Raw genomic sequence first — 21,823 nt, 5'->3', positions numbered from 1 at the left:
TTAAAATTGTACCTGTGCCACCCTTAATGTAGACAACTACTTGCTGTGTGTTTTAAAACCATTTCACGATCCTGGGACTTAGCTGCATCCTGATCCAGGCTCAAACTTCCTTCTTCATTGTAGCCAGCTCTCTGGCAAGGATCCATTGGTGCAAAAACACGTTGGAGGAAAACCTCACCAGAGGTACATACTAGATCAGCTTTTGCCAACCTGGTGCCCTCCCAGATCTGTTGAACTACAAACCGCGTCAGCCCTAGCCACTACGGCCCACCCAGTAACATCAGGAAAGTCACAGGTTCCTCATCCCTGGCCTTGGATTTCAGCAACAATTGCCATTGATCTTTAGCTGTCTAGGCCAAGGATCCATCTTTTGGAGAGAGAGATTTAAATATTACCAGGTTCTGGGTCTGTGATGACAGTCACAAGGCACAAGCCATCTGTTTCTCAACACTTTGTCAAGAGTCCAAATATATGAAGGATCTTGGATAATGAACGTTCATGACTGGGGTTGGACCTTCTGTCAAGCCTTTTATATATTATATATTATATATATATATATATATATATATATATATATATATATATATATATATATATATATTTCTGGCTGAGTGGCTTGTCAAAATATTTTGTTCCCTTTCATTTGTGGAGAATCGTGCCTAGCTTGCTCCCTGTGTAAACCCTATACCAGCCCCTAGAAAACTCCGGCAGTGCGCACGGAAACCCTGAGCAGACAATCCAGTGTGGAAAGAGTACTCTGGAGATAGCAAGTTTAAGAAGCGTGATTTTAAAGTAGGGATAGTGAAGCATTTTCAGCTTGAGAGCCGCATTCCCTTCTGAGGGCCACATGCCAGCAATGGGTGGAGCAAGAGGCATAAGTGGGCACAGCAATTGTACAGTACAGTAGGCTAGTTGCTACGCAGACTTGCACATCCCTCTCTTGTCTTCCATCCAGGGAAGAAAGAAACATCATCAGAGTTCAAGGACACCTTGCAGCGAGGCAAAGAAGCGTAAGGAGGGTGCAAAAGGATGCAGTTTGGGGAGGGTGGACTAGGCAGGGTATGGCCTAGAGAGGGTCCCAAGGGCCAAACAGAGAGGCCTTGAGGGCCGGGTTTTCTTCCAAGGCCTGAAATTCTCCATTCTGGTTTTATAGAATATAATTTTCTTTTTCAGATGTTTTCGTCTTTCTTTTTTTTGTTAACACAGAACACCAAGAGAGTGCTCATGTCCCTGGTTCAGGAAGATGTTGCCTTGGAATTCTAAGGAAGCTTTTTCTCCAGCAGTGAAGCAGCTGAGGCTGAGAGCTAATACAGAACCAGCGCAGGGGTGGGGGAACCTTCTGGGGGCTTTATGCTGGGGGTGGCCGGGGCTAGAACAACAAATGTAAATTTTACTTAGTACAGCAGGCTAGTTTCTACATGCACTCACTCACCCCTCTCTGTCCACCATCCAGGCAAGCAAGAGGCATGATCGGAGCTCAAGGACACATTCCAGCCAGGTAAAACCACTCTGGGTGCGGCCTGGGAAGAGGAGGTGTTGCGTGGTCAGAGTTCCAAGGGCCAGGGAAGGAAGCACGGAGGGCCACAGTTGGCCCCAGGGCTTGCGGTTCCCCACTACTGGACTAGAGACTCCACTCCATCCCAGCTCTCAGCTGGGCCCTGATCCAGGCATGTGTTTCCATGTGCTTCTTCTGCCTCCTGAGTAGACTCATGTGCAACCAGCCAGGCAGTTCATCAGCGCTCCTGCAGCTCCTCCCTGGCTCACGGCCTGCATCTCTCTGGCTCCTGGGTTTGATAATGGGGGCATCTGAGAGTAGGCCAGGAGCCCGGGCAACTTATATGGGGACTTCCAATCCAGGTGGGGAGTGTGTGGATCCGATGGAGTGGTGTGGAGATGCCGAGGAGGTGGGGAAGGTCCTGCTCCTTGTCCAAAGAGATCTCAGGTTTCAGATCTAGGGAATTCAGTGTCTTTCAAAACCTTGCTTCCAGTATTTTTAATGTTACATGGTCCAACGACTGTACATCATTTGGGGGTGGTAGGGCTGCTTTACATGTGCATACTCTGCCTAAGCATATCAAAAAGTCAGATATCTATATTAGCCATTCAAAAAAATTCCTCTGCTGACTATCGTCCTTTGTGTGCTAAATCAGTCTGAGAGGTGTGTGATTTCATTTTTGTTTTTAAGGCTGTATGATGTGAACATCTGGCCTTGACCTTGCTCATTGGGCCATTCCCTGGATGTTGTAGACGTTTCACATGCGCTCTTGTGCCCTACCTGTGAGAGATGTTCTTATACTAGTTTGGATGTGGCTGTAGCATAGTTAACTATTTCTCAGCTTGTAGGTTTGGAGTTGCTTCGTCCAACACTTTTTTTAATTCAATATAAACAAGTGTAAAATTATGCATATTGGAGCAAAAAAACTTAATTTCACATATACGCTCATGGGGTCTGAACTGGCGGTGACCGACCAGGAGAGAGACCTCAGGGTTGTAGTGGACAGCACGATGAAAATGTCGACCCAGTGTGCGGCAGCTGTGAAAAAGGCAAATTCCATGCTAGCGATAATTAGGAAAGGTATTGAAAATAAAACAGCCGATATCATAATGCCGTTGTATAAATCTATGGTGCGACCGCATTTGGAATACTGTGTACAGTTCTGGTCGCCTCATCTCAAAAAGGATATTATAGAGTTGGAAAAGGTTCAGAAGAGGGCAACCAGAATGATCAAGGGGATGGAGCGACTCCCTTACGAGGAAAGGTTGCAGCATTTGGGGCTTTTTAGTTTAGAGAAAAGGCGGGTCAGAGGAGACATGATAGAAGTGTATAAAATTATGCATGGCATTGAGAAAGTGGATAGAGAAAAGTTCTTCTCCCTCTCTCATAATACTAGAACTCGTGGACATTCAAAGAAGCTGAATGTTGGAAGATTCAGGACAGACAAAAGGAAGTACTTCTTTACTCAGCACATAGTTAAACTATGGAATTTGCTCCCACAAGATGCAGTAATGGCCACCAGCTTGGATGGCTTTAAAAGAAGATTAGACAAATTCATGGAGGACAGGGCTATCAATGGCTACTAGCTGTGATGACTGTGCTCTGCCACCCTAGTCAGAGGCAGCATGCTTCTGAAAACCAGTTGCCGGAAGCCTCAGGAGGGGAGAGTGTTCTTGCACTCGGGTCCTGCTTGCGGGCTTCCCCCAGGCACCTGGTTGGCCACTGTGAGAACAGGATGCTGGACTAGATGGGCCACTGGCCTGATCCAGCAGGCTCTCCTTATGTTCTTATGTTCTTAACACTGACAGTGGTGGCTGATGCCCATTGGAACTGCTGGGGTCGAAGGCAGGGTGGCCAATGATGGGTGGAGCCTAAACCAATGACAGGCAGAGTTCGAGCCAATGATAGGTGAAATCAACTAATTCTGGTTTTTGTTCCCAGCCTCCTCCCTATTGTGTAGTGTGTTAACCACTGAGAAGAGTCTTCTCAGTGACTCACTCATCTCCTTTCATTCTGATTGGCTCCAGTCAGCACAAAAGGACATGGAAGCATGTTAGCCAAGTGAGAAGACTCTTCTCACTTGGCTAACATGCCCTCCTTTCATGCTGACTGACTTGTACATAGGGACCCTTATGGGACCCTGCTTCCAAAAAAGTAAAGGGTGTATGACCCCCCCCCATGACCCTGGACTACTACACCTCTGAATATAACTTTTTCAAAATAAAATGTGAACTAATTCATCCTTTGGATACACTTACTTTCACTCCTGACTCTCCTCTTGTTGGCTATTAAACCGAGAAAGCAGAGGTTAAATTTCCACAAGTGAGCTACGTGACTTAGAAGCGAAAGTTGGCAGAGCTCGAGCCATCTTCAAGGACACGTTGCTATGCAACCTAGGCTCGGGCAGCTGGCCTTATCTATATAGAGGGCCAGCAGACACTTGTGAGTGTGGGGGTCGAGGAGTTTGTACAGAGAGAGCTTGTGATATATTGTCAGTAAAGTGACTCTTAAAACTTATTGCTTGTCCGGCTCATTGCTTCAACTGGCATCTAGCCTGTCACTATATTGTTCTGCATCCTGGGCATCTGCTTGCGCCAGATACAACATCCAACAAGTGGTAGCAGAGGATGGTTTCCTGGTGCTGATGGTTACCTGGTGCTGAGGATTACCTGGAGCGGAGGATTGCAGAAAAGCAGCAGAGAAAAGCCAGAACTGCAGACCAGCGGGAAAAACAGCAGAGAGACGGAGAAACCGAAAGCTGAGCTGAAAGCTGTGAGAGAGCCGTGGGAAAGAAAAAAACTAACTGAAGGACAGAGGTGAGAAGCTCTAATTACAAAGGCGGTGAACTGTGAAAAGTGAAAGTATGTCTGTTACGTTATCGGCCGGGATTCCCTTGGAAAGGCTGACAGGGAAAAATTATGGCACTTGGAAACAGAGAATGCAGGCTTTTCTAGTGAAAGAAGACCTGTGGAAAGCTATCACAGAAGACCCACCCGCCGGGGTGCCTATTCCAGCAGATTGGAGAAGGCTGGATGAGAGGGCAAAGGCGTTAATTGTTCTTGCTATTGATGATTCTCAATTACTGCACGTGCGTGGTGCAACAACGGCAAAGGAAACCTGGGAAACTTTAAGAAATATTCATGTGAAAAAGACTGCCAGTTCTAAAATCTATCTTGCCAGAAGATTGTATCAGATGCGCTTATCTGGAGATACAACCATGTCAGAGCATTTGTTGGAAATAAACAGACTGTTTACTGAGTTGTCAGAACGTGAAATTGAACATTCTCAAACGCAAAAAGTGTATATCACATTATCTTCACTAGATTCAAGTTATGATAGTCTGGTGAGCTCTTTGGAAGCAATGGACGATGCCAATCTCAATATGGATTATATAGAAGGCAAACTTTTACAAGAATTTCAAAGAAGGCTAGAAATGACAAAGCAGGAAAAGACTGAGTCTAAACACAACGTGGAAAAGCAGAACAACAAAGCAGCACAAGAGAGACTGTATGGACAAAAGGCATGTTATTTTTGTGGTTCCAAGCAACATCTTCAAAGGAATTGTGAAGCAAGAAGAAGAGAAAGAGGAAGAAAACCATGTGTACAGGTGATCTATGCTAGTAAGAATAAGCAATGTATTAACAATGAGCAGGGAAATAACTGTAAAGATTTATGGGCAATTGACAGTGGGGCAACAAATAGTATAATCAAAGATAAATCCATGTTTCATACATTTTGTGACGTAGAGGATCATGTAATAATGGCTGATGGGACTAAGAAACTTATCAAAAGTAGGGGTACAGTGAAATTAGCAGGTTTCAATACCATTATGACAGATGTGCTGTTTGTTCCTGATATCGAATGTAACATCATGGCTGTTTCGAAACTCAATGAAATGGGGTTCACAGTAATGTTCAAAAGGGGTTCAGTGCATGTAATGGGAGGAGAAAAAATATTCATGAAAGGAATAGTAAGGAACTCATTGTTCTTCTTACATGTGAAACTAACAAATCATGTACTCATGTGTGCTAATAAGAAACCCCATAATAATTGTGTTCATTTATGGCACAGAAAACTAGGCCATATAGGATATGAAAATGTGGTGAAAACAACAGAGAACAGTAATGATGTGACATTGAAAAACTGTGAAAAATATGTAGACTGCCACGTGTGTAAACAAACTAGGGCAGTTGTGGCTGCAAAGAACAAAGAAGCCATGCCCAGTACAAATGCACCTTATCAATTAATACACGTGGACTTAGTGGGGCCATTTCAACCTACTCAGGGGGGTGCAAGATATTTCCTGACAATAGTTGATGATTTTTCAAAATTCTGCACTGTTTATTTACTAAAAGCTAAAAGTGAAGCTGCAGAGAAACTGAAAAGATTTGTTACAAAAATTGAAGTGCAGTTTGGTGTCAAAATACAGAGAATAAGATCAGATCAAGGAGGAGAGTTCTTAGGACACTCTTCTACTGAATACTTGGATAAAAGAGGGATAAAACAGGAGTTAACAGCCCCTTATAGTCCTCATCAGAACGGGTTAGCTGAACGCTGGAACAGGTTGCTTCAGGACTCAATAAGATCAATGCTATGTGACTCCTCTTTAACACAAGGTTTCTGGGGAGAGTGTGTTCTGTATTCAGCTTGCATTCAAAACAGAATATTCCATAAGGCCACTGGAATGTCTCCTTATCAGAAATTGTATGACAGAAAACCCAGATTAAACCATTTGATTAGGTTTGGAGCAGAATGCTGGGTACATGTTCCCAAAAATAAAAGGACAGGGAAGCTGCAAAGGAGAGCAGACAAAGGGTACATGCTGGGATTTGAAAACACGTATTACAGAATATGGATGCCAAAACAAAGGTCTGTGGTGTTAAGCAGAAGCGTGCAAGCAATAGAGCAGGATTGGGAAGAGAAAACATATGTGGAGTTGGGAAACACTGAAGGTAGTAATGAACAAGAACAGGCAGACACAGTACCAATAAAACAAGAAGAAACAGGCAGCAGTAGTGAATCAAGTTCTAGCTCTGAGAGAGAAACAGAGGAATCGCCTGACGCAGACACAGATACTAAGGCAGAAATACAACCACGCAGATCAGAGAGAACAACAAAAGGTATTCCACCTGTTAGATTTAAAATAAATTCCATTAAACATATAGACTTCAGTAACTGGAGAAAGTGGGATGATGGAAATCATGAAGAGTAATGAAATATAATGAAAATGATGCTCAGAGTGCAATGGAGTAACTGTATTACAAATGAAAGTGATGTAAACTGAAATAAAACCAAATGATGTAAATGTAATGACATGTAAAATGTAACACATGTAAATGGAAGAGAAATGTAACTAGCTGAATGTGGAAATTTAAGGTGGGGGATTGTTGGCTATTAAACCGAGAAAGCAGAGGTTAAATAGATACAACATCCAACACCTCTCCCTCCTTTCTGCTAAGCTGTGTGTGATGTAAGATCAGCAGCTGATGCGGTTCTTTGGCTTAGCTGGGGCTGCTGTAACAATTGAGTAATTGCAGAGTTCTCTCCCTCTCGTTTGCAGCCCTTAGGTTTTACATACTGTCTAGATCAGGACTGGCGGATTGGGTTAGTGTGGTTGGTGTACAGCAACCTGCTCCATTGACCTGGCTCTTAATTGCTACCTAATGCCAACCAGTGCTTTGGGGACTGGAGAGAATGTAGCTATATAATTTAGGTGAGCAAGATCAGCTCTAAAATGATCTTGGCCTTAAGCCTTTTAACGTTAAGTATGATTGAAAAAGCGAACTGCTTGCAGGTTCCATGCAGTCGGGCAGACTCCCTGACCCGCTGCCAGACTCACTGTGTGATGGGCTAAGCCATGTGCAATAATTGTTAGCTTAGTAGATGCATCTCATCCACAATAAGCCTCGTGTGGGTTCATTTACACAATGTGCTATTTTTGTAATGTGGGATGGCTGCATTGCAGAAATGTCATCGGCTTTGTCGGGCTGCTTCCTGTAATGACATCCTGGCTTTCTGTTGTACCGCTTGCTCTCTTGGGACATAAGCAGCACACAGTCAAACCCCAGAGTAACCTACTGTCTGGGAGTAAATCTGCATCTCTTACCTGTCCCAATTACTCTTGGTCAGCTTATCATACCCTTGTTCTCTTAACCAGTGATCACTGCTATTTTTTTGTGTGAAATTGCCCCTCGCCTATGGCGAGTCAGAATTTCTCTCCAGGTGGCTGGGAAAGGGGAATGCCCATAAATTGGAAGAGTTGTTGCTCTCTATTTCTTTGCTTCCCCCCTCCCTCTTAAAGACAACTGATGTATCAATATTGGCTAGTTACATATCTGTTGGGAGGCAAGTTAGTGAAAATGCATGTGGGCTAGTAGCTCTTTTTTTGTGTGTGGACTAATTTGCAAACCTGTGTATGAGGACTGTTTGAGAAAAGTAAAAGAAAATCCAAGGACAATGAAAATCCTTGGATGAACTGTGCAACCTCTTGCACAGTTAAAAGCAGGAGAGCTGCTGGAATGGAACACCTGCTTTTTATAGCACTATGTTAACTCTTAAGCTTTTAGCAAATAGTATTTGTGGCTATTTCCCTTCCAATCATAGTTCTTATATGTTCAGTCATATACTCCAGTGTAATGTTGTTAATTTTTTAAATCAATATGCACAGTTGCAGGTTATTCAGTTTTCCCGTTTTGTACGAAGTATAGCAATACTACATGTGAGAAGAATTTTGGAATTGTTGATCACAAGCTGAATATGAACCAACAGTGCGATGTGGCTGCAAAAAAAGCTAAAAATATTTTAGGCTGCATTAACAGAAATACAGTTTCCAAATGGTGTGAAGTATTACCTTCCCCTCTATTTGGCACTGATTAGACCTCATCTTGGAGTACTGTGTCCAGTTCTGGACACCGCACTTTAAGAAGGATGCAGACAAACTGGAACAGATTCAGAGGAAGGCAACAAGGATGATCAGTTGGAAACAAAGCCCTATGAAGAGACAGTAAAAGAACTGGGCATGCTTAGCCTTGAGAAAAGAAGACTGAGGGGAGATATGATAGCGCTCTTCAAGTACTTCAAAGGCTGCCACACAGAGGAGGGCCAGGATCTCTTCTGAATCGTCCCAGAGTGCAGGACACGGAATAATGGGCTCAGGTTACAGGAAACCAGATTTCGGCTGAACATCAGGAAAGCCTTGCTGACTGTTAGAGCGGTGCAACAATGGAACCAATGACCTAGGGAGGTGGTGGACTCACCAACACTGGAGGCCTTCAAGAGGCAGCTGGACAGCCACCTGTCGGGTATGCTTTAATTTGGATTCCTGCATTGAGCAGGGGGTTGGCCTTTGATGGCTTTATAGGGCCCTTCTAACTACTGTTCTGCGATTCTGTATCAGAGTATTGGGTCACCTCATATAATGGAAGGATCCCATCATTTCCAGTGATGCTTAACGGTTGTTCTCAGTCTTTTCAAAGTATACAATAAAAAACAATACAAAAACAAATGTCTGTCATCTCATTTACAGATTCTCAAAAAGGGGTGGGTGTAAGGAAAAAACAACAAGGTTCCAATGAAAATAGTTGGAAGCCCCTCTGAGCATAGGAAACCGAAAGGCATGGGGTGATTCCTATTCTGCTCTGTGCTGTCAGCATGTGATGTGTTGTGTGCATGACCATGTCAGGAGGACTGAACGTGGGGCTCTTTCCCACCAAATCACCACCCTTCTTCCTGGTAGGGAGCCGATTGGGCTGGCCAAGTTTCAGGAGCTGCTGGATCAATATGCACATCCTCTGTGTGGTGAACCACTAAATTCTAGGTGGCAGTCTTCTCATTGAAGTATCTTCAGCCCCTGGACTATCTCCGCCCACCCAGGCTGGCCATGGGATCCTCAGGGCAGGGAGGAGTACGAAAGGGCTTCCTGTTCCAGCTGACCCTTGCTGGAGCAACAAGGCCTTTCTAGATACCTGGTTAATTCTCGGTTCTGACCCTCCCTGGTTTGTTCTCCAGTCCTGACTTGTTCTTCAGTCTTGATCACTGCCTTGTTCCATGGTTTCTGCCTCCCAACTTTGACTCACCTCAGACTGCTGCGAATAGCCCAGCCATGACAGCAAGGCCCTAAACAGTCACTCCACCCATTATGCTACTGATATTCCCAGTGCTTTTTTTTTTTGGTTAAAAAGCAAGGTGCTGGTACACCTAGCTTGATGCAAGTGCCGTAGGAGCCAACTTGTCAAGAAAACTAAGCACATAACACAGACCACATTCACACCATATATTTATTATTCATTATAAAGAGTCACAGTTTCCTCAAAGAATCCTGGGACATGTATGTGAAGGGTACTGAGAGTTGCTAGGAGACAGCCTATTCTCCTCACAGAGCTACAATCGCCAAAGTGGTTTAACAGTCCCGCTTCCCAGGGAACTCTGGGAATTGTAGCTCTGTCAGGGAAATAATGGCTTTCCTAACAACTCTCAGCACCATTCACAAACTACCCTTCTCAGGATTTTTCTCTTTAAAGTGGAACAATAGTGGAATAAATGTATGGTGTGAATGTGGCTGCAAACCAACTGTGGTACCAGATGAGAAAGTCCATCTAGTCCAGCATCCACTTTCTAGAACAGACCAGCCAGATGCTCCTGGGAAGCTCATGAGCTTGGCACAAAGGGATTAGCTCTTTTATGTTGTTTCTACACTACACAGATGCTTTAGGGTACCACACTGCATATAACCATATAGCTGTATACTGAATATAGTAGTCATCGATAGCCCTGTCCATCTCCATGAATTTATCTAATTCTCCTTTAAAGCCACCTGAGCTAGTGGCCATCTTGTTGCAATGAGTTTCATAAATTTATTATACTGGAGACATGTAGGACTGGAACACTGAATACTTATAATAAAGCTTGCCTTGTTAGCTAATAATATATCATGAAATGCTTAAACGAGAAAAATGATGGCTCACAGCCTTTCTGCTTCATTATATATTTATATAATCCATCCTAAGATTCTTAACACTCAATATATATTAAAGCGAACATTAAAATGACATTTATTGTAATATGTAGTAAAGTTTTTTTAATATGGGGGGAAACGTGATTTTTTATTGTGAAATATAACCAATTGATGACATTTCAGTGTGCTAAATGTAGACTCAACCTTAAAATATTGGGTGGGAGGACTGGAACCCTTCTTGAGACCATCATTACTTTTTATCTTCTGGATTGACTTAATAATATATTTTGTACATGAGAGTTAAGTAGCCTAACTGCACCTGAATTACACCTTTATGAGATTTAGAAGGATCTACCAATTTGCTGTGATTCATGACTACTATTAACTGATCCTGGGTATATCATGCTTGCTTTAATAATTAGGATAATTGCTTGCTCAAATGTTCCTCTTGTGGTTAGGCAATGCCAGAGAGCGAGAGAGAGTGTTGCCATACTGGAGATTTATGTTGATGATGTTACCAGTTCAAAAATATCAAATTTCTGGGAGCCAAATGGATTCAGAAAATCAAGCAAAGAGATGAATGCTAGGATGTTAGCAATATGTACTGCACATTGTCTCATGAATCCAAATCTAGCAGTGATCCGGACATGGAGTGATAGCTGCAGAGGCATAAGATGGGGAGCTGGGTCAGGGTCAGGGCTGACTGCTGATGACAGGGAGATCATTGTACCAGAGACTGTTGGGCAGGAATCCTCAGTGGAACCTTTCAGACCACCAGGGCTTACAGGCCTGGACTCTGGACTCCCACAGGCATTTTCCCCATTGACTGAAGAACCAGATACTTTCCATTGCACATCACCTGTCAGGCGGTGCAGGAATGCCCAAGGAGGGAGGCTATGGAATGGAGGAAGGCTGTTTCTCTTTAGGCTAGAGGGTTGGTCCTTTAAGGCTCTGGAGTTCTCTATGAGAGGGTGGAGCCTGGTGAAAGGAGCCTGGAGACAAAAGCTTAAAAGGCTTCAGTACATTCCCAACCCTTGTTGGAGCAAGTTTGCTCACTTGGAGCTATATTGCCTCCAGTCCAGCTGCTTCCTCTGTGATATCTGTCGCTGGACCAGAACATGCCACATTTGGGTTCTCAAAACCATATCTTCAGGACTGCTAAACATCATATTGATATATTTGTGGCATTGCATTATAGTAGGCTTGCACAATTTGTGACCGCTAAGCCAAGTGTTTCCTAACAGCCATATACTGTGGCATGGCAGGTGCATGATTAATATTGGCTTTTAATAAGCGTTAAAACCTGGAAGTGCATCTGGTCTCTAATGGGCCATCATATATAGTTTGTGGGCTTAATTTGGTTGCAGGTCTCTGATGCTATGCATATGTTTCTGTTCTGCCTGTAACTGAACTTCCCTCTTTCTGATCAGTAGGAACTTTGAGGACAGCTCCCAATGGGTGTGTTGAAGCCTGGGGATGTAATAGTGTTTCTCTGACATTGTTCTTGAAGGAAATGCACAAGGTGAGCTTTGGGACCTAGACTGGTTTGATGCAGATATAACACTTCTGATCTCCTAGCTGTGCTTTGGAATCAGGATAATGGGTTTATGGGCACCCTCCCATCGCATGTGAGAATTCCTCCTTCTCATTTTGGAGCCAATTAAAGTACTTTATCACTATTATTGCTAACCATGGTTAGTTTCACATCAGAGTCTTAGAACAAGGATTAGAATGTTATTTGTAAAAGTTGTTCTTTGTGGGGCGGGGGACAAATGTTTATTACTGAGCTTTTACAAAAGCTCTACAACAGTTGCACACAACCCTGCCATGGAATAGATGCATCAGAACATGGTTGGGGAACCTTTTTTGGCCAATGGGCCAGATCTTAATCTCTCCACTCCTGGCAGGCCAAATTTGACATCAGGTGTTGTGCTTTGAAGCCCTGATTGATGGAAATTCAAAGGCCAGTGCAAGGCTGTTTGAAAGCCCTTTGCAAGCAGCTCAGCACTGATCCTTCAACCTCTGAAAATCAGCACAGGGTTGTTTACAAAGGACTTCCAAATAGCCCCGTGCTGCTCTTTGAACCCTGGTTTTGGAGGTTCAAAGAGCAATGCTGGGAGGGAAAAGTGGTTTCCATTAAATGCAAATAACTTTCCCCTCCTTGAATAAGGCATGCACCCACTCCCCATCAGCTGATGGTTGGGTGGGAGTGCCTCATTCTCTAGCAAAGGAATAATTAGGAGCTGACTTTAAGAAGCTCTGCTCTTACCCACCCCACACCTGAATCATGTATGATGTCAGATGTAGGACAAGTAAGTGTGGTTTCCCCCAAATGGCCTTGCACGCCAAATTGAAAGGCTGGCAGGCCAAGTTTGTCCTGTGGGCCAGAAGTCACCCACTCAGGCATCCATGTAGGCAATGCAGACCCTGGCTATAGTCAACCATGATTCCCATGATCATTTGTGGAGATGTAAAGCCAAATGGTGGCTGGCTCTGGAAAGGGAAGGGAATGCATAAGTCAGCCTGGAGCCAGTTACTGCTCTCCTAACTGGGATTGTTACATTTAAATCAGTCCATTATGGTAGTCCAAAAAGCAATATAATTCCCTCCTCCCAAATACAAACTCCATCTGCTTTGAGCCTTTCCCCTCCCCATCAGCCCCTCAAGTCTATTTCTCTTCAGCCAACAGCAAAGTTCTTGTCTCCTTACTTGGCTAAGTTCCAAACCAAACAATTTCATTCCAGCCCCACCCAAATGTGTGGGATGGGTTAAAGCTAGTGGTTCCCAATTGATAATGCTGGGAGTTGTTTTAAAATGAAACCCCCTCTCTCCTAAGATATCACAAGCTATTGCACAAGCATCCTCGAAAGCGTCAGAAACATCAAGTGTTCATTGGCAGTAACCAAGTTATATAAGATGCAGTCATGTCTCCACTTGATACAGGAGTGTCCCCATTTGCAGTATATGGCAATGTTGGATGTCATATTATATTTTAGAGGCATTTATTAAAAGAGAAGAAAGCCAATTGAGTGTACCAATGGGAAACCTTAAATTTATGGGCTGTGTCAAGACCTTGACACTAATGAATGAAGAATTGGAAAGAGCGGAGAACATTATGTTGTTCTATAAAAAGCCAGGTATTGTAGCAAAATTTAAATTGGAGAGATGAAGATGGATCAGTTTGCTTTGGACCCTGATAATTTTTTTAGAAAGATTATGGGAGAAGGTTTAGAAAATCTTCTGGGCAACCTCTGTTGACTCAGTGCCTACATTTGCCGATGTATCTACAGATCTGAAAGATACTGGAAAAGGAGGAAGATTATTCTTGTAGCATCACAGAGTCTTCATGGCTTAGAATGTATCTGAGGCCTGCCGATGAGGGCAGCATCATTTCCATATTGTTTTGAATAAGATATGGTATAATTATGCAGGAAAGCTTGCTACATAAATATACCATATATATTTCCAAGCAGGTGCCTCATCTCCGTACTTTGGCATGGAATAGTGAAGGAAAAGGCTATATGGGGTGGTTTTGCATGGACTCCTTTATTTTTACTGTTGTAAACTGGTACAGCTATTCTCATTGTTTTAAAACAGACATACATGATACATTGACACAGAGCTTGGAAATGCCATTTCCTTGCACTTGCACACTCTTCCCCTTCTGTTACAAGTGGGTCCTGAAAAAATGAGTAAGTTTATGGGGTGTGGTTTCCCCACTGCAGCACATTTGAAAATCACCCGCCTGGGCAAAGGGGGATAAGATCAAGTGGAGGGCCTAGGAAAAGAGTTGTGAGAGGCTTGCAGAAAACAAAGGCTGAATGACAACTCCCATCAGCCCCTGCATGCATGGCAGTGGTCAGGGATAATGGGAATCGTAGTCAATCTGGGGGGCAGCATAAGCTTCCCATTCCTGTCTTAGTGTAGCCTACATCACAGGGTTGTTGTGAGGATAAAATGGGGTGGGGAAAAATCATGTATGCCACCTAGAGCACCTTAGAGAAAAGGTGGTATATGACTGTAATAATAAAATGAAAAATAAGGACAGGGCTATCAATGGCTACTAGCTGTGATGGCTGTGCTCTGCCACCCTAGTCAGAGGCAGCATGCTTCTGAAAACCAGTTGCCGGAAGCCTCAGGAGGGGAGAGTGTTCTTGCACTCGGGTCCTGCTTGCGGGCTTCCCCCAGGCACCTGGTTGGCCACTGTGAGAACAGGATGCTGGACTAGATGGGCCACTGGCCTGATCCAGCAGGCTCTTCTTATGTTCTTATGTTCTATATGTTCTTAATAACTTGTTCTCCAGACAGGATTGAAGCATAGCCAGGTCATATATGGCTATTGCAGTATTATGATTTGAATGATTTCTCCCTGCAGTTTGTGTGGGCACAAACTTTTTCAGAAAGCTTTAGACTCTGCAAAGGCCCAAATTATAGATATTAAGTTAATGTGTCTGTGCAGTTGCCATAATTCTTGCACTTTCTGGAACCAGCTTTGGCAATGAGGTGGTTAAGCTTCACTGCCATGGAAAAACTTTTGTGTATGTTTTCCTCACCTGACTGTTTCATGAATGCCTTGAATGCGCTGAGGGAAGAAAATGCTTTTTTAAAAAGTGTAAATAGGAATGACTTGCAGGAGCCAGCCTTGTAAACACTTTTTATTCTTTTGATCCCCAAGGTTTAATTTGCCCAAATCAAAACTGACAATTCCCATCAGCATCATGCATAGAGGATGCACACTTAGCAAGGTGCCAGACCTCTACATGGTAAATACTGTAGCTGGGAAAGAGATTTCTTTCCTCTCTTGTAGACAGAAGGCCCTTGCAGCAATAAGTTGTATATCCAGTAATCACATGCAAAAACGAAACAAGCAAACCCCATGTTTTTGCTGTTGAAGTATGTCATAGAATATAATGAACAAGGTTGCCTATAGTTGGTGGCTTAAAAAAATGAATTCTGTGCAATAAGTTAATTTTACATGTGTACATTTGCAAAAAAACTTTTACATAAATATTCCATGTCTTCTAGTCTTGAGAAGGAGCTAATTTTGATCCTCGGAAATATTATTCAGCTATCTGTCTGGCTGCTGAGATTTCAGCAGGTGTTTTGTCCATATGCTTTGAACCATATCATTGCATAAACCATAATGACTACAAACCTTTGGGGGGGAGAGTTCAGGTTCTTGGAAAATGAAATTCTGCATCCGTTACCATAGCCTACCTGTGTGTTTCTTGGTATTGTGATGTACACACAAGTCCTAGCAGTGAGCATTTGAATTGTGTGGAAACTGCCTGACAAAAGGTTTGTGAAACTTGAACTTACTTTCTTACCCTACTACAGTTTCACTAATAGGCAGAAAAAGCCCTTGCAGTTTAAGAACATACCTATAGCCAACAAATATTTTTATCAAACTTTAAAAAGCAGGGAAATTGGACAGCTGTAGTGGTTAGAGTGTTGGACTATGACCTGGGAGACCAGGGTTTGAATCCCCACACAGCCATGAAGCTCACTGGGTGACCTTGGGCCAGTCACTGCCTCTCAGCCTCAGAGGAAGGCAATGGCAAACCACCTCTGAATACTGCTTACCATGAAAACCCTATTCATAGAGTCGCCATAAGTCAGGATTGACTTTCAGTCCAGCCAACCTACTGAATGCACCAAGGGAGCAGGAGACTTGACCTCCTCTCTGAGATATTGTATTGCCCTCCAAATTTGTGAAAATGCAAACACAATTTGAGTTGGTCTTTCACAGTCCGCTTTCACAATACACTTCCTGTGTAGCTTGGAAGAATTTGGTAATATGTGCCTCCAACCATATGGTGAGTGGTGGCAACACCTGCAATCAGCCCAAATAACAGAAAGAAGATGAACTGTGTTGATCTTGTTTTAGCAGGGAGGAAGCAACAATATTAAGACAGTTGATAGAGTTCAGATAATTACTTTAAATATGTTTTATTTACTTCACAATTTTAGTGAAGTTTCCTATAGTAAATTATTTTCTTTTGCTTCCATTTTTGTGAATATGTAAAGTACAGAAACACTTTGCATAATTTACACTAAATAAAACCTCCAAAAACTATTGTGGTATAATGGTACTGACTTTTCTGCAGAACAGTCTCCAGTGGACATGAGGAGTGTCTCAGTGTGCACAAGTGGGAGGTGAAATCTATTCTAGCAAATTTCTAGGTGTGCTCTATGTTTTTAATTGACCGTGTCCACCCTTCCTTAAGTGGAGTGGTTTAAGCACAGCAGACTAAACTCATGCATCTCAAGCAGACCAAGTTTGTTTTTTCCAACAGCTAGATTTATCGCTTAAGAAGCAACATATTATCATCTGTCTAATTTTACATCAAACTGCAGTTTCAGATTCAACTGTTAATGCACCCAAAATATAAATAGAATATAACCTCCAGTTTGAAACACAAAAGGCTGTCTTCACCATCATATGATACTGACCAATAAAAGGCTTTGAAATTAATGAAAATAAATTTGACACAGATTTCTAGGATGAATAATGAGAGCAATATAATTTCCTAGGTCAGATTCTCTGTAGAAACAGTAGTAACACAGGAAAGAAGCAAAGTAAGAAGAACAGCAACAAACATACAAAAAGTGTAATTCTCCGTCTTTGGAGATGCCAGTCCGGTTTGCTTACATGCTTACTGAGAGCGGGATTTACTCCAGTGCAATCATGCTTGTGTGTCTGTGTACTGCCTTCAAGTTGATTCCGATTTATGGCTTAGGATAGGTGAAACTGACCACAGGGGAGGAGTAGAAGGGGGAGGGGTTAGAGGGAAGATTGGAGTGGGAAGGGGAGGAGGAAGAGGGAGGGGAGAGGGAGGGGAAAGGCAGGTCTGATCATTTGCATGCTTATTTAGTTCAGTGGGATTTATTCCCCTGCAATCATGCTTAGGATAGGCGAAACTGACCATGGAATTACTAAACTGTGTTGGAAGACGTGAGAAGGAGGACCCTCTCTGATAGAGTGGTGGTGAACACAGCTTGTCCAAGGCTAGGATGGCCCACTTGTGATTCCCAGCAACTGGCATTCAGGGGCACACTGGGTGGTGTCCAGTGTTCTTGTTCTGTTAGTGCAACAATTTATGCTTGCACAATGAAACTACCCCGTTCCTTCCCTACACCCTCTCCAAATCTGCTCTGGAGGGTTGGGGAAAACCCCAGAATAGATTTAGGGGTCATGTGGGGAGAGGAGGGGAGAAGTTCCATTGTGCAAGCCTAAACTTTTGTGCTAGTGAGACCAATTTCTTAACAGTACATTGGATACAAGCCACTGCCTCTGACCGTGGAGGTAGAACATAGCCATAGCCACAGAGTAGCTTTGCTAACTCGGGAAAAACCAGACTAATCTGCAGAAAGCTGTGATGTCTCCTTACTTTGCAGATTAGTTATGGCCCCATATTTGAAGATGCAAGGTTTCCCCCCCTGTTTAATTGTCATTCATATTTAATGGTTTATAAAGCTTCCATTTTCCCCAATGCAAAGAGCTGTTCCATGTTGTTATAGCTTGTGGTACATGGCAGACAGTGACAGGTTGAGAGATGTGAAGAGAGAATCTGGTGCTACAATTTCTACTTTGGTGCAGATTTCTAATGTACATAGTGCATATGTGCCACATCAGCTGTGAAATGTGTGTATATATACATGTGTGCACAGACGCACATGCTTTGCATGCACAAGAACCAGATTTACCAGTATCCCTAATGAAAATGGTCTTTGGTAGCAAGTCTGCAAAATCCTTGGAGAGTATAGAGGCATAGCAAGTGTCTTTGTTCCAGGCTAGATTATTTCTTCACATTCTTTTAACCAACTAATCAGCTGACAGACTGAAAGACATGATACAAAAGGAAATGTGAATGGGAGGGAGGAAAAAAGCAAACACAGGTGCTATTTGTTACCAATTTTTATATGTGTTCTTTCGAGCAGGGAAGGGCAAGCCAAGTGCCCTGCAACTGTGCCCTCTCTGGCCAGGACTGCCTGCTCCAACTGACGGTGTCTCTCCAGAGTTTCTCCCTCTCTCAAAACGCTAGACCTCGTGGGCATCCAGTGAGCCTGAATGTTGGAAGGTTGAGGACAGACCAAAGGGAGTTCATACAGCTCATAGTTGGACTATGGGAATTTGCTCCCACAAGATGTGGTCCCAGCTTGGGTGGCTTTGAAAAGTGATTAGACAAATTCATGAGGGCTAAGGCTATTGATGGCTATAGTGCCTCCTGTACTGGAAGCAACATACCTCCGAATACCAGTTGGGGGGGGGGATTGTGGGATAGAGCCATTGTCCTTGTGTTCTGCTTGTGGCCTTCCACAGGCATCTGCTGGGATATTGTGAGGATCAGGATGCTTTACTAGATGGACCTTTGGTCTGGTGCAGCAGGGCTCTCCTTACTGTGTTATGTAGGGGATGCCAGTGTGGTATCTGCAGGCACCTGTGTGCCCACCAAGTACCTCCTGTGATACCCACAAAAGGTCTCTGTGTATATTCCTTCAAAAATCCACAATGCACAAGAGGGTGTTTGCTCTTCCTCCTCATCTGCTGTTTGCACTGACTCAGCCTCTCCTACATTGAACATGCCCACATATCATTGGATGCCAGGATTGGACACCCTCCCGTCCATTCTGAACTGAGGAAAGGTGCAAAGCTTCCAGCACTTGCTTAAAACGTTTTTGTTTAGGCAAGCCTATCCAGTCACATGGATGCTGATGTGTTCTAATCGTTTTAGTCTGTTGCTGTTTAATTGTTCTTAAAATGTTTTAAACTGCTTGTTTTTAACTGCTTTATGGATCAGTTTAATGTTTTTTATAAACTGCTTGGAGGGGTTTTTTTTACAATCGAGTGGTATATAAATTTTGTGAAATAAAAAAAGAGCTTCTCTGTGTGCACGAGCACAGCGGTGCCTTTTTTCTCATTAATGGAGAGTATGCCCACACATTTTTGTGGTCCTGCCCCTTTTCTGCTCTTTTAGATGTGGCAGCCATTTTGTGTTCTTTTTCAAATTTTATTATGCAGTCATAGACCCACAATACAAGTGATTAAGCAGTCAGTTAAACAAACAAGATTAAAACCAAATACAGTATTAATGATAATAATTTAGCAAGAGGCCAGGGTAGTACAGATTGGCCTTTTCTGTAAAGTCTGAGCTACATAGAGAAACTTTGCAACTAATTCAATCTTTATCCTTGTCAGACAGAAGATATTGCACGAGCCACTCAATAGATCTACCGGGAAAGGCTTTGGTGATTGGAAAAATAAGTCTAGATCGAGCATCCCTGTATACTTCACAGGAAAGTAGGACGTGTCCAACTGTTCATTTTGTGTTCTGTTACACTCATGTAACAGCTATTTTGTGACTGGTGCCCTCAAGCACTTTCTCAAAATTTCAAATGTGCCCACTGGCTCGAAAAGGTTTATAAGAAAGAGATGTACTGGAGCATGCGAAGACAAGATGCATTAAACTGTAGGTATATTAGTTTTTCCTTTCAGAAATCCTTTCTAAGGAAAAGGTGGAACGGGGGATAATTTCTCTTGCTTATGCCCCAATAGTTTATATCGTACCCTCTGACAACCCACACCCACAAGGAGAAGCCCAGGCATGACTTTGTCCCACCTTGCCAAGTCGGCCAGTAGGCTGGGATACCTAAGCCACAAACAGATCTGCTGGTAGAGTAAGCTTTGGCTTGAAGCTTGATGGGACAGGATTTGGGCAGTCATGGTCTAGATGCTTTAAAGAGGGGAGGAAAGCCCAGCTGAACTGTAATCTATTGATGAGCAGGGCTGCGTGTTGTCCTGCTGGTGAGACTGTTTCTGGCACAATATCTGTCCAGACTGCCAGGAACACATCTCGTAAAGACTTATCTTTTTGCCCTGGCAACCCTGACCCATGCCAGTGGACCCTGTTTTTTTGTCCATATGAATGTTCCTAATTCCCTTTTTTTTTAAGTTTGCTTTTATATGATTTTACAGTACTGTTTACTACTCTCAAGTTGTGGTTTTGTTTAAATGTTATTGTCTGCTATTATGTTTTTACATCACCAGAGAGATTAAAATTAAAGCGGTTTATAAATGTGTTTAAAGAAAGAAAGAAAACATTGTTGGGAAAGACAAGTGTGATTTAAGTGGACATTTGCTTCTCAATAACTGTGCCCCCTGGAAACAGAGCCTAAATCCAGGTGCATGATATGGGTATATCGGGGAGGGGAGGGGGAAAAAAGCTGGCACGGATATAAAGTGAGTTTGCCCTCCCTTGTACCAGTGTTCCAGCACACCCCTTCTTTCTGGGACAAATAGTTCTGCTGGTAAAAGGGGAGGAGTCCTGGCTCAAACATAGAACACCATGCTTTGTGCAGAGGAGGTCCCAGGTGTCTCTAGGCAAGGATCAGGTGTCAAGTGTCGTCTGACCTGCTATCAGGCAGGTTTCTTGTTTTTTCCCCTTCAGCATCTCTTTCTCTTCTTCATGTATCTGCTCTGCTTGTTGTTCATGGTATCGGCTTCTCTTAGGACCACCAACTTGCTAAACTTGCCAAACTGAGATGTATTGCTGAGAATGCTGTTGAACTGACAATTTTGTATGAGGGTAGAAGTTGAAAATAGATGCAGAGGCTGTAGTTCAGTATAGAATTCTATGCATGCGGAACGTCCCGAGTTCAGTCCCCGCCATCTCCAGGTAGGGCGAGGAGAGGCTCCTGGATGAAGTGTAGGCCTCTGTGGTGTCCTCTAGCTGTTGTTGGACTACAGCTCTCATAATCCCTGACCATTGGGCATGCTGCCTGGCGACGATGGGAGCTGAAGTCCAATAACAGCTGGAGGGCGGCACATTGGCTATCTGGTGAAGAGAATGAGTTAGATGCGCTAATGGTCTGGCTTTGCATAAAGCAAGTCCCCATGTTCATTCTGTTGGAGTGTGTGTGGGGTGGGGATGGGGTTCACTGCCTAGTTCCGATCCACTTGTATTCCGGTAGTCTGTTGTTCAATCCTGATCTGCCCCTTTTTTGTTCCTGCATATTTTGGCACTTGCCGATTCAATCCACTGTTTGGGTTTTTTTGGTTGTGGAAAAAAAAAATCCGTAATTTTTAACATACATTCCTATGTAAATGATCATGGTGTTCCACATGTTCTTTTAGGCTTGGTGATCATATTATATGATTTTATTATTTTAAATTGTTTGTTGCTTTTAACCTATATTTATAGTTTTAATTTTTCTCATAGTTTAATTCTTTTTAATAATATATTTTGTACGTTTTAATGATGTTTTTAACTGTAAGCCGCTCTGAATCCTATCGGAGAAGGGCGGGGTATAAATAAAGTTTATTATTATTATATTATTATTATTTCTTCCTATTTAACACACCTACGACAGCCAGT

General features: G+C 43.1%; 1 protein-coding gene and 1 long non-coding RNA gene across 2 annotated transcripts in view; both read left to right on the top strand.

The window, feature by feature from the left end:
* The window catches only part of SLC9A1 (solute carrier family 9 member A1), a 108,859-nt gene that overhangs the window by 10,432 nt on the left and 76,604 nt on the right, over positions 1-21,823 (top strand). The gene's annotated exons all lie outside the window — the stretch shown is intronic.
* LOC133370277 (uncharacterized) lies at positions 663-19,885 on the top strand. Its single transcript, XR_009759112.1, has 4 exons — positions 663-1,326; positions 1,454-1,498; positions 11,879-11,970; positions 18,390-19,885. It is a non-coding gene; the product is annotated as an uncharacterized LOC133370277 (long non-coding RNA).

The sequence above is a fragment of the Rhineura floridana genome, chromosome 15, assembly GCF_030035675.1.
Source record: "Rhineura floridana isolate rRhiFlo1 chromosome 15, rRhiFlo1.hap2, whole genome shotgun sequence".
NCBI lineage: Eukaryota > Metazoa > Chordata > Lepidosauria > Squamata > Rhineuridae > Rhineura > Rhineura floridana.
The sequence above is the reverse complement of the archived record's forward strand: the minus strand, read 5'-3'. Positions and strand labels throughout refer to the sequence as shown.